Source organism: Rhagoletis zephyria, unplaced genomic scaffold, assembly GCF_001687245.7.
Source record: "Rhagoletis zephyria isolate East Lansing unplaced genomic scaffold, Rhagoletis_zephyria_1.1 Rzeph_scaffold_04106, whole genome shotgun sequence".
In the NCBI taxonomy this organism is placed as follows: Eukaryota; Metazoa; Arthropoda; class Insecta; order Diptera; family Tephritidae; genus Rhagoletis; species Rhagoletis zephyria.
The window spans coordinates 21,982-37,966 of record NW_016161189.1 but is presented as its reverse complement, the minus strand read 5'-3'; the positions used below and the strand labels follow the sequence as shown (position 1 = coordinate 37,966).

Genomic DNA, 15,985 nt, shown 5'->3' with positions numbered 1-15,985 from the left:
TCCACCAGATTGCTCTAAATGAGGCTGACATTGAGAAGACCGCCTTCTCGGTTACAAATGGAAAATTTGAGTTCACACGACTTCCATTTGGCCTAAGGAACGCACCTGCTATTTTTCAACGCACTTTAGATGACGTCCTTAGTGAACATATTGGCATTCGCTGCTACGTCAACATAGAAGATATTATAATTTTTAGTAAAACTAAAGAAGAGCATTTCGATAATCTGAAGATTATTTTCAATACGTTGGAAAAGGCTCGATTAAAAGTCCAATACGACAAATGCGAATTCATTAAAGAAGAAATAGAGTTTCTAGGTATCATTGTCGATCAAAATGGTATTCTCACCACGCCAAAAAAAGTAGAAGCAATAACAAATTTCCCGCTTCCTAAGAACGTTCACGATTTACGCTCCTTTTTGGGAATGACCTGACATTATCGTAGGTTCATAAAAGCCTATGCTCAAATTACTAAACCGCTCACTGAAATATGAGAGGGGAACTAGGAAGAATCTTCAAAAACCAGTCTAAAAAGACCAAACTAAATGTGACAGCCCAACAGGGGGAAGCTGTCAATCAACTAAAAATGTGCCTCACATCTGAAGATGTTATACTCCATTACCCTGATTTTGAGAAAGCATTCGAGCTTACCACTGACGCCTCCGATTACGCTTTAGGAGCCGTACTCTCCCAAGAAGGTAGGCAAATATACTTCCTTTCAAGAACGCAAAGCAGAGCAGAGGAGAACTTTGCAATAAATGAAAAAGAAATGCTAGCGATAATTTGGTCTTTACAGTCCCTCAGATNCGCAAAGCAGAGCAGAGGAGAACTTTGCAACAAATGAAAAAGAAATGCTAGCGATAATTTGGTCTTTACAGTCCCTCAGATACTTCTTTTACGGATCAAAAAAGGTCAAAATATACTCCGATCACCAACCCTTAACTTTCAATACGAATACAAACACCAAAATGAAGAGATGGCAAACCCGGCAGTTCAAATGTAGTTGCAGGTTTCCTTTCACGACCGCCAATTTCGAGCGTTAACTCACTTACAGTTCACAGTAGTGATAGTTCACCGGAAAATTTGATATCCTCCGTAGAAAACCCAGTAAACGTCTTTAAAAACCAACTTTTTTATCTCAGAAGGTCCGGAATCTTCGTATAAATTCCAAATAATTTTTCCAATGTACCATAGACATCTAATAACAGAAAAAATCCTTTCCGAGGATTCACTAAAGCTACTCTTAAAAAAACAACTAAATCCTTCAATAATAAATGGCATTAAAACAACAGAGCCGATCATGCTAAAAATTCAAGCTATTTACCCTTTACATTTCGCTAATTACAAAATATGCTTCACACAATTAGTGGTCGAAGATATTACAAATACAGATGATTAAGACAGAATTATTATAGAAGAACATAACCGTGCCCATATAAATGAAAGAGAAAATAAACTACAGATATTAGAAAAATATTATTTCCCAGCTATGGCGAAGAAATAAGGAAAATAATAAAACTATGCAAAATATGTAAAGAAAACAAATATCATAGGCATCCAAACAATCCAAAACGGCGCTACACCCTTACCCGAATACGCAGGACATACAATTCATATAATTTTTTCTACAGACAATCACAAAGTACTCACTTCTATTGATAAATTCTCAAAATTAGCCGTAGCAAAGATGATAGATGGAAAGAGTATAGAAAATATAAAAAAAAAACCATTAAGAGACATCATATTTTACTATGGAGTACCCAAATTCATCGTTTTTGATAATGAAAAGACATTTAACTCACAACCAATTAAATTCATGTTGGAAAACGAATTCTACATACAAATTTTTACTGCACCACCTTACAAGAGTGAAGTCAACGGTCAAGTGGAAAGATTTCACTCAACTTTATCCGAAATTATGAGATGCCTTAGACAAGAATACCCAGACAAAAACTTTGAAGAACTATTGCAATGGTCGGTAAACGAATACAATCATACCATCCATTCTGTTACAGGAAAAAAACCAGTTGACGTATTTTTCGGCAGACCCTGTCCATCCAATTGCGAAAATCGAGAAGAAACCAGGGCAAACATTTTTGAAAAACTTAGGAAAACACAAGAACAAGACCTACAATACCATAATAAAAACAAGAAGGACACAATAGACTACAGGCCAGGACAGAAAGTTTTCGTTAGACAAAATAAAAGACTAGGTACCAAACTTTCCAAACCATACAAAGAAGAAATTGTGAAAGAAAATATGAACTCCACAATAACAACAGAATCAGGGAAAATAGTTCACAAGGACCGCATACGAAACTAATTCAGTATATTTTTATTTTTAGATTTCTCTTTTTCCTGAACTTTATTTTAAGCGATGGTTCAGTTGAAGTGTTAGACTACACTTAATCAGAAATCGTTATTATGGAGGACGGAATTGGCAAAATTCAAACAGGGNCATACAAAGAAGAAATTGTGAAAGAAAATATGAACTCCACAATAACAACAGAATCAGGGAAAATAGTTCACAAGGACCGCATACGAAACTAATTCAGTATATTTTTATTTTTAGATTTCTCTTTTTCCTGAACTTTATTTTAAGCGATGGTTCAGTTGAAGTGTTAGACTACACTTAATCTGAAATCGTTATTATGGAGGACGGAATTGGCAAAATTCAAACAGGGACCTACCGGATTATCCACATGACAAACATAACGGAATACTCTACAATACTAAACAGAAACTTCATTAGAAACATACCAGCTAACAGCCCCTTTACCCATTTATAACAGACGAGATAAATAACATCAACGCAACCATTAATAACATCTTACCTAAATACAAAAATAAAAGATCCCTAGACTTCATAGGATCAGCCTGGAAATGGATAGCTGGCAATCCTGACCATGATGACTTGGTAGCCATCAACAGTAAATTTCAAGAAGTAATTGAAAATAATAACCAACAACTAGTAATTAACAAAAATATTATCGAAAGAATTAACAATATCACACAAATTAGCAACTCAATAATAAAGTCTCTAGGAAATAGTAACGAATTTCAAATCGCCCTAATACTTCAGATTAAATTTAAAATTGACATAATCAAAGATGAGTTAGAAAATATTAAAAGAGCAATTCATTTAACTAAAGCGAACATTATTAACTCAGTTATTATTGCCACTCAAGAAGCTCATAGAATAAATATACTTTTTATAGAAGAAAATTTACCATTTGGCTCGTTAGAAGAATCTTTGAATTTTGCAGACGTTCAAATTGCTGTAAAACAGAACTTACTAATTTATATGATAAAAGTACCGAAAACCGGTAAAGAAATTTGCAAATCTATTATAATTAAGCCTTTAAGTAAAAACGAAACTATTTTAATGATAAATTTTGAAAAAATATTGAAATGTAATTAAGAATATTATGATATAGAAAACGATTGTAAAATAATAAATGAAATAAAAATTTGCAAACAAAATTGTTAATTTGGAAAACGAAAATTGTATAAGAAATTTAATAAAGAATAAACCATATAAGTGCACCGTAACAAACACGGAACATGTTAAAGATATTGTTGAAATAAATAATGGATTAATACTTTTAAATAATTTCGAAGGAAATATTACTACAAATAATAGTACTAGGAATTTAAAAGGATCATATTTAANAATACTAGGAATTAAAAAGGATCATATTTAAAAGAATCTTTAATGAAACCATAAAAATTAATAACATGAATTTTACAACTTTAGAACAACATAGCCTGAGACCATTGCCTGCCTTAATCCAACATTCAAATTCACGTTCAGAATTCGAGGAAGTACTATCCTTAAAACTCATGAAAGAGCTGAATATAAAGAATATTAAAAAAATAAGTTCTCTGAACCTTTTAGTGAAATCCAGCTTATTCACTCATTTTGGGCTATTAGCCTTAGTACTTACCATATTTTCAATCTTCAGATGCAAAAAGCGCAGAAATTCTGAAATAATTATTAGTAAAGCAGAATCATTTCAAATGCCGGTAGTCAAAATGCCGCAGCATAGGAGTCTAAACGACATCCCATTTTTTTAAAAATAAATCGGGGACGATCGAAATTTCGGAGGGAGGAGTTACACAATATTTTATGAACTTCTCCACATAGCCAAAACAACATTACATAAATTCCATTCCCACAGAATATTCTGCAAACATAGAAACCGATCGCATATTTTGGAGTCTTGTTGCAACCAAAAGTGCAATTGCGCTGCACGCGCATCCGCTAAATTCTTAGTTAATGAAACTAAACACCTTTAGTGAGCGAAACACGCGCAACCGCTTATTCACTCACCTGACCAAATACTTCTGCTGAGCGCTACACGCGCAAACCCTATTTTGCTGACCAAGCATCTTTGGTCACGTAGGCAGGCTCAGGAAGGGTAGCTTATAGTTTTAGCTTTAAGAATATTTCAGTCTTAGTTTTAACTTCAAACCAACAGGCACATAGTGCCGCCTAGTCAACTTAATCTTTAATTTAGTTTAACCCACAGGCACATAGTGCCGCCTAATTGACTCAATCTTTAATTTAGTTTTAACAAAAGGCACATAGTGCCGTATAACTAACTGACATATTTTTAATTATAGAAATAAACGACAAATTTTTAAATAAACGAAAATAACGTCGTGTATTTATTTGTATGCACATTAGACTGCATGACTCTCCATACAAAAAAAAATCGGTACTGTTTTTCCATTGGAATTATAAAATCTATTATATTTTGAGACGTCCACCAAAATATTTCGGAACAATATTAAGATTTAAGCAAGCTGGACCGATTAGAAAATACCCCCAAAAATAGAGTTTTTTATGAATAAAAATAGTTTATTAAAGATGTTTTTTTTTTTTTTAAATCACCTCAAATGACAAAACGGTTTAAGCTTAAAAAATTTACATGAGCTCATTCAAAGGATGAAAGAGAAAGGTAGGATGAACGAACATCATTCAAAGTTCAATTAAGATGTATTGGTATTTGAAAAAAATAAAAAAAATTTGGACACAAATGACTTTTTTTTTGCACATAAATAAAAATAGTGCGAAAATACCTTTCTACCGAGATCCCATAAGTCTAAATCAGAATAGTTTTGGCACAGTTATTTGAAAAGATTTTTAAATATTTTTATGCAGATTTTTTATGCCTAATCTGTTTTTCATCTGAGGGGCTTTCATAAAAAATTCCATTTTTAGAGGTATTTTCAAATCGGTCCAGCTCTAATGTACATATGTACATATGTGTTCAAAAATATTTTTTTACACTAAATATTTTTGAAATCTCAATTTTTTTTATTCTTGTTACTGACAGAATTGACATATGTAGAGTTAGCAAGTTAACATTCGAAAATTGCTGGGCTAAATATTTAACGATTTAACTCTAGTTTTACTTTAGTTTTGTTTACATATCTGTACATAAAATACTTTCCACTTTTTCAACTTCCCAGAAAATATATTATAAAAATCTTTGATGTAAAAAANTATAATTGAAAACTGACTCAGAGTTAAATTACCCGAGGGATTTCTAAATTAAACAGGCACCACTCTCGTTTTGATTGTTTATATTTATTATTTGAAATTAAATATACAATTTATATTACAACCACAAAAACTAAAGAATGGCAAATATTAAATAAAATTGGTAAAAGTGCACTTTAGCGAAGGTAGGTCAAAATGGACGCAAAAAGTTCGAGAGTGGTATCAATCGACGCGTCTTAACGCCAATAATAACAATCCGAGACCGGAAATTAACGTTTTAAATTAATTAGAGATTTATTTGCAAAAAAACACTTGCACTTTCCGCACTATGTTTTGATGAATTTCACCCAAATGAATCGAATAAATGAACTTAATTTAACACGTATTTATTAGTTTTTATACATTTGTGATGTTTTGAGTGTACACTTTCGGGAAATTCTGTATTTAATAGCAATATTCCGATGGTGAAAATCCGCACAACAATTTTGCGTAGTTAATATAAATAACATGGAGGGAAACTAGTGTTTAAGTTCATTTATTCCATTCATTTGCGTGAAATTCATCAAAGCATAGTGCGGAAAGTGCAAGTGTTTTTTGCAAATAACTCTTTAATTAATTAAAAATGTTAATTTCCGGCCTCGGATTGTTATTAATGGCGTTAAGACGCGTCGATTGATACCACGCTCGAACTTTTTCCGTCCATTTTGACCTACCTTCGCCAAAGTGCACTACTACCATAAAATTATATCTCGCTATGGTTAGATCAATATACATGCCTGGGACTTCCATTTCTTAACCTGGATATGTACTCATTTATGTACCAAATCCACGCCATAGTAGTTGAAACACTGCGGTCATGAAGATCTTCAGCTCATTTCTCTGCAAATTGGCCAGCGACACATCTTCACTGCACACTTTCGGTGCATTTAAATCGCATATACATATTTTTTTACGCGAAAATGACCGAAACCTCTATTTGAAGGCGGAAAAATGAATACGTGCATATGTGTGTATGTGTGTATGTAAACATGTGTTCAAAAATATTTTTTAAATTTTTGAAATCTCAATTTTATTATTCTTGTTACTGACAAAATTGACATATGTAGAGTTAGCAAGTTAACCTTCGAAAATTGCTGAGCTAAATATTTAACGAGTTAACTTTAATTTTACACCCAACCATTGATTGTGCAAGCCAATTTATCAATTTAACCGGTAAACTTCGAGTTATATAGATAACCTGCTGTTCAGCAAGTGGGCATAATTGTGCAATTGATTGTGCAAGCCCATTTATTAATTTAACCGGTAAACTTCGAGTTAAATAGATAACCTGGTGTTCTGCAAGTGGGCCTTAGTAGTTTTGTTTACATATCTGTACATAAAATACTTTCCACTTTTTCAACTTCCCAGAAAAAATATTATAAAAATCTTTGATGTAAAAAATTGGTTCGCTTAAGTAAATATACATACATAAACACAAAACTAAAAATATGTACATATGTATACATACAATAAAAGTTGGCTCTTTATTTCCGAGCTGGGACGTGTCCCGTCGTGCCGGGCCGGGCCGGGCCCCACTAAAATTCTTAACGTGCGGGCTCGTGCGTGTTTTTGAAAGTTGATTTTGCCTCGTGCCGGGCCGGGCCTGAAAATTTAGGCCCGTGCCTATCTCTAGTTTACACCATTAAAATAAGTAAAAAGGGGCGGACCACGCCCACTTCTAATTTGTATCTTTCCTCAACGGCCGCTATACTGCACTTGTTCCCACATAATTCCGCATTGTTTACATATTTTTCTATGCGTTTTGGAATTTTTCTCTCGCGATTGCACCAAGATGACGTCACGCAAAAATTACGCTCAAAAATCCTCTCTCATGGGCGCAATCTTATATTTTAGGGATGGGGGGCAGAACAGCTCGCGCGCAGCAGCGCGGGCAAGCAGGTGCTTGATGCGGGGTAAAAATTTAAAACCGAAAGGGTAAGCAATAGCCGGTACGTGTATTAACCCATTTTATGCAATGTATATTGCTATTATATTCACCTCTTTGTTTATAGAGGAACAATTTCTAACTATATTTGTAGTCTATTTATTAAAAATAATTCAACATCATGAAATGCCGACCAATTTAATTTTTTTTATTAATAAATCAATAAAGTTTAAATTGATTATACATATGTAAAAAATAGTATGTGCTAATTCATACTGGCGAACAATAACGTGTTAACGATCTTGCTTGCGCATGTGTTCGTAAATAAGAGAGCCGAGCGCTACTACTAGGCTCAGTCGGTAGAAAACCGTCATATAAAAAGGTTGTTTTGCGCATGATTGTCCTTTTTTCCAAGCAAATTTCTAACGAAAAATTATCTGCGCAAGAACAACCCCTCCCTTTGAAAATTTGCGACCAACTGAACGCTAGGATGTCCAATATTCATCGATATGCGATTTTATCGATGATAAGACGTAAAATATCGATATTTTATAATCGATTGCGGACTATGTAGAACATCGGCACATCGATACCTTGCACACATAATCGAAGTGCCGACAAAGAATGTATATAACAAGAAGGGACAACTCGTTATAATTGTAGCGAAAGTGCGCAACAGGGGCGTGCCTTCTCTTTTGCCCTAGTGCGTTTTTTGATTGGATAAAAAGAGAAGGCACGCCCCTGTTGCGCACTTTCGCTTCACTGTTCATACATACATACAGTGGCGTAGCCAGGGGAGGATTTAGGGGATAGAACCCCCCCTTCGTCTGTGAAATGAAACTTTTTATTTTTGAATTAACAACACAATACTATTTTACCCTTCCGATTTATCATTTTCTTATTTCAGACTGATGACAAATTATCTTTTAATGAATATATAAAATTATCGGTTGGTAGATTATGTATTGGAATATTTGCGAAATACACTAGGCCATTTTGCTTAGTTTCCCACAGTGTTGGGAAATAATCTATAATCTATACAAAAACTGTACCTTTCGACTGTAAATTGTATCGGTATTTTAATTTGCTCATATGCATGCATGCATACACAGATTCCCTTCAAGACCAATGATTTGATGGTATTCACGGGAAAGTCTATGTAGGTACATTTACATATTTTACACTTTTAACATAAATGTCAAGGCAGATATTTTAAGATCCACTTCTTAAAAAAAAAAAATTTTTAAGTTATTATGAATGGATAAAAGAGACATCTTCTTTGAATTCAGTAATAAAACTTGGCATTTCAAGTGCTTATCAAAACTTTATACATGTTAACTAGATTGGCCATTTATCCTTAAATTATATAATTTTAATTATTTGTTTATAAAAATGCAGTTTACACTTTAACAAAACCCGTATAAATCCAAAGTTTAATCCTTGCGCAACATTAAAAAAATCAACGAATTTCGTAAAGCTTTTTAATTAGATTTCCTAGAAATACATATTTTGAGTATCCAGTTTTGTAGCCCGATCAATTCAAATAAAGCGCAAGTTTAAAATACATAGCTGCGACTTATCGTTGATTTTTAGTATTTTTTTTTTTATGAAGGCGTTGCTCATTTTCTTCATTAAAAAATCGTCGAACATACTTAGATAATATGGAAGAAAATTACCGACATCGTCAAAAATATGCCATACATCAACTGTAAATCACAGCTACTTTAAATTAGCACTTTATTAGACTAAAATTGAATGAGCTAAAAAACTGCAAAATATTAAGAGATTAAATTGAAATAGAAAGTTCGAAATTTTTACGAAAGTTTGCCGATTTTTTTTTATGTTGTTCAAAGATTAAACTTATTTTCATTAAGTGTTTGTTAAGGAATAAACTATATTTTATAAACAAATAATTCAAATTAAAATATAATAAAATAAATAGTCAAATCTAGTCAATATGTGAGTGTCGTAATGTTATGATATTTAAGAACATCTCTTTCTTAATTAACGATGACACTGTTTCTATATGAAGCTGATTTCAACATTTTGTTTTAATAAAATTTAGTATCGAAAATATTCTTTCAAAACCTGCCTAGGAATGTGATATAATGGTTCGTTCAAAACCTTTTTTCAAAACTTATAAAGGCAAAAACGAGAAGGCGAAGACAAAAAGAGAATAAAAAAATTTCTCGCAGTGAATTTTCAGATTTTTAAAACGGTATAGTAATTTAATTTTTTAAATTTAAATAAAGCATGAAGACCCCATGGAATAAACGAGTAGAAAAAAATATATAACGGTAAAACTGGCAATACATAAATATATGAAAGAATGGACTCAGGCGACGCCTCTAGCCATTGTGTCACAAATTTAAGTTATCGATGGAAATTTTTTTTTCTTCCCCCCCAAAGCCAAATCCTGGCTACGCCAGTGCATACATACATACATATCACGGTGCAGCGAACAAAGGTGGCGCCGTCAGTGGTACCGCTACTTTGGTTTTGCCGATTTTGACAGTTGTGGTAACTTGTAAATAAACCTTTGTTTACAAATCAGCGACAAATAGAATTTTAATTATAAGTGAAAAATCAGTTTAAATGGTGTTAATTTGCAATTTCAGCTGATTATTGAGTTGAAGACTGCGTAAAAACTAATAAAATGAAGTGCCGTGTGTTAAATTTCGACAGCCGTCAAGATGCGAGATGCGTAGATGCAAGTGTAGCGCTGTTAGGAATCGCGTGACGAATTGTGTACATAGGGCACGGTAAGCCGTTCTCGAAATGTATCTTTATTATTATATTGACAGCATTGCATCACAATGACTTCGCTTCTGCTCCAAGCATCCTCCTTTAGCAAGTTAACTAATCAATTAATCAGTCTTAATTGCAAAGCAATGGAGTGCACTAAAACGTTTGCTGCAGCAGTTTCGATTGCAAAGCAATCGAGTGCACTAAAACGTTCACTATTCTCTAATAGATTATGTGAAATTGCAATATTTTCGCATTTAGCAAAATTAAAACACGTTTTTCGCTGTAAAGTGAACTGTTTTGGCAGTTTCAATTCGTTCTTCTTTTCGCTCTATTCTTTGTTTACTTGTGGTACACAAATGTCAACGGCCAGGACGGCGCAATCTTGTATTCTATCATTCTTGCATACATATGTAGTTACGACTTTTGCATTTCAGGTGACGATATACCTGAACGTGGTTGTACGTATGTAAAACTATAATTCATAAAAAAGGCGAAGGTAGTAAAATATTTGATTTGAGTTTAAGTTTTTTGATACAAATTTTTAAACAAATCTGAAACTCTTATACATAATTTCGAGGAAAAAATGAATGAAAACAAAGCCTAACAAATCTCACAATTTCGAAAACAAATAATGTTAAAAATTGCGCTAACGCTTCCAATAGAATGCTTACTTCTGATGAGCACGGGAACAATTCCGTATTTTAGAATGATATCGATATTGTGTAAAATCGATGATTGTTGGTCGATGAAAATCGAGGATCGATGTTGACCCTCCGATGTCATCACCGATGAAAAAATCGATGATTTCTCATCATCGCCCATCCTTACTGAACGCTGACAATGCAAAAGTGGATTACAAAACAGCTAATATGCGCGCAAGCAAGTCGGTACTCACCACCAGTGTTGCCATTTCTGTCCGTGCCGCCAGATTAATAAACAAAAATCGCTAGAATCCTGCTAAATCCTTTAAATTCTTAAACTCTTATGAAAAAAAGTTTCTTTTATAATTTAGCAGTTAAACTTTATTTGATAAAATTAGAGATCATATGTTTATAAAAAACCATCAGTTTTTTAACAAAAACAAAATTGGAACTTCGTTATATGGTTTTATAACCAGTGTTGGGATTTTGTGGCATTAAAGAAAGTATAAAAATTGGTCATAAGAATGTCGAATTAAAATCTTCAAATCATCAAAAATATATTGATATGCATACATGCAGCTTTTTTCATATTAGCTGAGCCGAAGATACCTAAAAATATTCGACAACTATACAATACTATTAGAATACCTTTACCGCCATGTTCAGTGCTTATTTAGTGCATTTTATTCTGGATACGAAAATCTTTTTATACACCAGTATGTACGTACATATGTGTATAAATGCATTGTTTCAAATAAAATATATATCTTGATTGAATTAAAGTGAAAATTCAATTGGTTCTATAAAAGTTTAAAATCGTCATTAGTGCTTCCTATTTATTCTGGTTTTTGATAAATACAACAATACTTGGACCGATCACATATGTAAATACAAAATAACAATTTGCAAAATGGTAAACTTTGCTGTATAAACGCTGAGTTAATTTTGATTAGAGGTACTATTTGCTAATAAGCGCAAGACGATGCCATTTTTAGGTTCATTTTCTTTTTCGATGGTCATCTTATTGCCTTTTTATAATCAAGACGTTGCCATTTTTAACTTTATTTTCTTTTTCGATGGTCATATTATTGCCTTTTCATAATCAGGCAATATTAAAAAAGAATTTTTCACCATAGAATATACAGTGAGTTAGGTATTTGCAAATTATTTTTATTTGCAAATAGCTTACGTATAAACGTAGTAATAGATGCATATTAAATTTTACTGAAACAAATTTATTGATGTTTTGATTTGTCCGAAGTTTTGGTGATTTTAGGAAAGTTGGCAGCCATGGGGTCTCACATTCGTGAGTACTCACATATACTTGTTCTCACATTCCGATCATACATACAGATGCAATTCGCGCAAAATTTTCTGTTTCCCCCCCCGGGCGTAATTACCTCACCTCATCTACCCTACGGTTTGCACATTTGCCCGCGGTTTGCACGTTTGTGCATTTTTCCCGTATGTGCACATTGTGCACATCGCTATTATATTCTATCATTCTTGGTACTATCCTAGCATCGAGGAATAAATCTAGCAATAGGGATGTCGGTGAAACATCGATGCATCAAAAATATCGATGTTTTGCTTCGATGCATCCATGAACCATAAAGAGAAGATCACACAAGAACGCGATGTTGTACTTGTAACTGGTTTTGCGAAAAAAATTCGTGGAAACGGGTTCGTCAGCTGAGCATTTGTTTACATCACAAGCACCACTATTTTACACTTTTATTTAACTAAAGAAGGGTTAATTCAACATGACAACACGTTTTAAAGCTTTTTTATGAATAATATTACCTAAATTGGGTGTTTAAAGTGGATGAAAATAACTTTGGTTAATTTTGGTTTTCGTTGTTTTCTTTGTTTTGTTTACTTTTCGTTTGTTTTCGAGCGAAACAAGATGACGTAGAACGAGCTCAAAAAATCGAATTTTTTCATTCTCTTGTNCTAAAGAAGGGTTAATTCAACATGACAACACGTTTTAAAGCTTTTTTATGAATAATATTACCTAAATTGGGTGTTTAAAGTGGATGAAAATAACTTTGGTTAATTTTGGTTTTCGTTGTTTTCTTTGTTTTGTTTACTTTTCGTTTGTTTTCGAGCGAAGCAAGATGACGTAGAACGAGCTCAAAAAATCGAATTTTTTCATTCTCTTGTTCTTGCGTGATCTTGTGTCGTTCGTTCATGGATGCATCGAAGTTTTTTCCACTCGATGTATAAATAGTCGATGTATCGATGTTTTTTCAAAACTGACATCTGTCGTACATTAACTCGTCATTCTTTTTTTAATCGCCTGTGAAAGTTGAATGTAAATTCCCTATTAGAAACATAATTAGCTCAGTTGCAGACATTTATTTCTAACTTTGTACAATTTTGCTAATAACATATTGTGGCGAATACTTCGTAGAATGTTCCACAAAGAGAAACGTCAAGTTGGATGAACACTGCGAACAGCGAGAGAAAGAGAATGAGCGATGAACTTCAGAACGTTCTAGAGTTGCCATGAGTGCGAGCGCAGGTATATAAGGGCGCCACCAGACACCGGAGTGAGTTAGTTACAAGTCAGCAAGCTACAAGTAAAGTGAGTGGCGAATAAGCAAGCTATACGTTTAATTGTGTTAACAAGTTTTGTAAAGCGTTGTAATTGCTTTAACGAGTATTGTAAAGTGTTTTACGGTATTAGCGAGTATTGTAAATTGTTTGTTGTACAATAAAGTTAATTGTACTACAATTTAGTCATCGTTAGCATTTATTTAACAATCCAGCGATACGAACCGAGAGATTTGGGAAATCCGGACGAGGTTTCAAGGATAATCGTAGCAATTGTTGTCGGAAGTGGGATTGTTAAATAAATCCCGAGGGACTAACTACTGAAAATGGTGAAAATTCAGGACTTAAAGATTGAGGAACTCAAACAGGAGTTGGAAAAGCGTAATTTGGCCACCTCCGGAAGAAAAGTGGAGTTGTTATCCCGGTTGCGAGAGGCTATGGAAGCAGAAGGCATCGACGTGGACAAATACGACTTACAGGGTAAACCCGACGATACATCCGCAAAAGACGAACAGAAGGATGAGGCTGCTTGTTCGTCGAAGGATGTGCAGCAGACATCCGGGAAGGTTGAAGAACAGCAAAAGGCTTCTAGTTCACCAACAGTTCACTAGTTCACGAAGCTTTAGGAGTGTTTAGTCAGAGACAATGCGCAACTCATAGAAAGACAGGACAAAATCGAAGGAAAACAGGATAAAATCGAGGAGCGGCAAAATAAAATCGAAGCGCTTATTAAGGAAAAACAGGACAAAGTCGAGGCTAAGGTGGACGAGTTGGAAGGTCGTCCTCGTGATTTGCAGTTGAATCGTCCAGCTACTTCGACGAAGGCTCCCAAGGTAAAGACTCCATCCTTTGATGGCACTATTCCTTCCCAGGTATTTAAGCTCCAGTTCGAGAAGACAGCTACAGCAAATCGTTGGAGCATGGAGGATAAATCCGCTGCGTTATTCGTCGCATTGAAAGGACCTGCAGCGGAAGTCTTGCAGACTATTCCCGACTGTGAAAGGAACAATTACGATGCGTTAATGGGTGCAGTGGAAAGACGTTATGGTAGCGAGCACAGGAGATAGATTTACCAGATGGAGCTGGAGAATCGCTGCCAGAAATCCAAAGGTTGGCTCATTTGGCAATTGGAGACGCATCTGGTGAGCACCTTGAAAGGGTAAAAATCCAGAGGTTCATCAACGGAATGCGGGACATGTATACCAAGCGAGAGACGTACGCGAATCCAAAGGCAACATTTGCTGAAACCGTGAAACGGCAGCACTCCTAAGTAAACCAGCCTACAAAACCCATCCAGTGGAAGTGGAAACACCGGACGAGACAAATGAAATGCTTAAGAAGCTAATCCAACTACTGGGCGAGAAAAAGCATGGATCTGGCAAATGTTTTAAATGTGGAAAGCCAGGTCACTTCGCCCGCGATTGCAGTGCAAGTTACAGTGGGCTTAACAATTCAGCAGGACGTAAACACAGGGCTGAAGGAGACGAATCCAACTCCAATCAGTCGTTAAACTAAAACGAGCCAGCAGTAAGGGGCGCACGCTGGCTCCCGCAATTGAATGCCCCATAATCTCCGTCTCGCGAATTGGCAGAAAAGCGAGCAACGTTACTGTTGGTGGATATGTGGACGGACATGAGCGAGTATTAACTGTGGATACGGGCGCATCACATTCCATCATTCGATCTGATTTGGTCACTAAAGAGGTAAGGCCATTACCTGGAGCAAGGTTGAGGACTGCAACTGGTGAGGACAACCAAGTTGTAGGAGAGGTAACGTGCAAAGTTGCAATAGGGAATGTGACGGTGTTACACAAGTTCATAGTCGCGGCGATTATGGATGAAGTCATCATTGGATTAGACTTCATGCTTGATCAAGGTATGAAGATCAACATGAAGAACAGGATTATGACGTATAACAACATGGAAGTGCCCCTTCGGTTTGGGTATGATGGTCCATACAGCAGCAAGCGAGTGATCCTAGAGGAAAGCGAGCAGATTCCACCGAAGTCAGAAGCAGTTGTGTGGGCAAAGATTGATGGAGATTGTGGGACAAACAAATTGTGGGTTGTTGAAGCAACACAAAATTCTACACCGGTCGTATTCATTGGTAAAACCCTGGCTAAGACACAAAAAGATGGACGCCTCCCAGTTCGAGCGCTCAATGAGTTCAAATCACCAGTCAAACTCCGAATAGGAACTGTACTGGGGCAATGTCGAGAGGTAGAGGCAATCTTCAACTGCGAAAAGTTACCTGAAAGCGATTCCATTGGCGAGAATGACATTGCGGAAGACATTAATGCATGGACGGAAGGGTTGGAAGAAAAATACCAGCACAAGGCTAAGGAACTTCTCCGAAGATACTGCAACATATTCGACAAGGATGGCGACAAACCAGGCAGGACTAACGTTGTGAAACATCGCATTGATACTGGCGATGCAAGGCCAATCCGTCAAGCTCCTCGGAGTGTTCCACTTGCCAAACGGGAAACTGTTAGCCAAATAATTAAAGAAATGAGCGAGAGTGGTGTGATTGAACCATCAGCGAGTCCATGGAGTTCGCCGGTAGTACTTGTGAAGAAGAAGGATGGTCAAATGCGGTTCTGCGTAGACT

The 15,985-nt window shown here is 35.2% G+C and overlaps 1 long non-coding RNA gene across 1 annotated transcript in view; it reads left to right on the top strand.

Annotated features, from left to right (window-relative positions):
* LOC108370270 (uncharacterized) overlaps positions 1 to 6,152 on the top strand; it is a 10,660-nt gene extending 4,508 nt beyond the window's left edge. Inside the window, exons 2-3 of the long non-coding RNA XR_001848614.1 lie at positions 2,384 to 2,390; positions 6,029 to 6,152. This is a non-coding gene — a long non-coding RNA (uncharacterized LOC108370270). The remainder of the gene's footprint in view (positions 1 to 2,383; positions 2,391 to 6,028) is intronic.
* Positions 6,153 to 15,985: the final 9,833 nt, after the last annotated feature.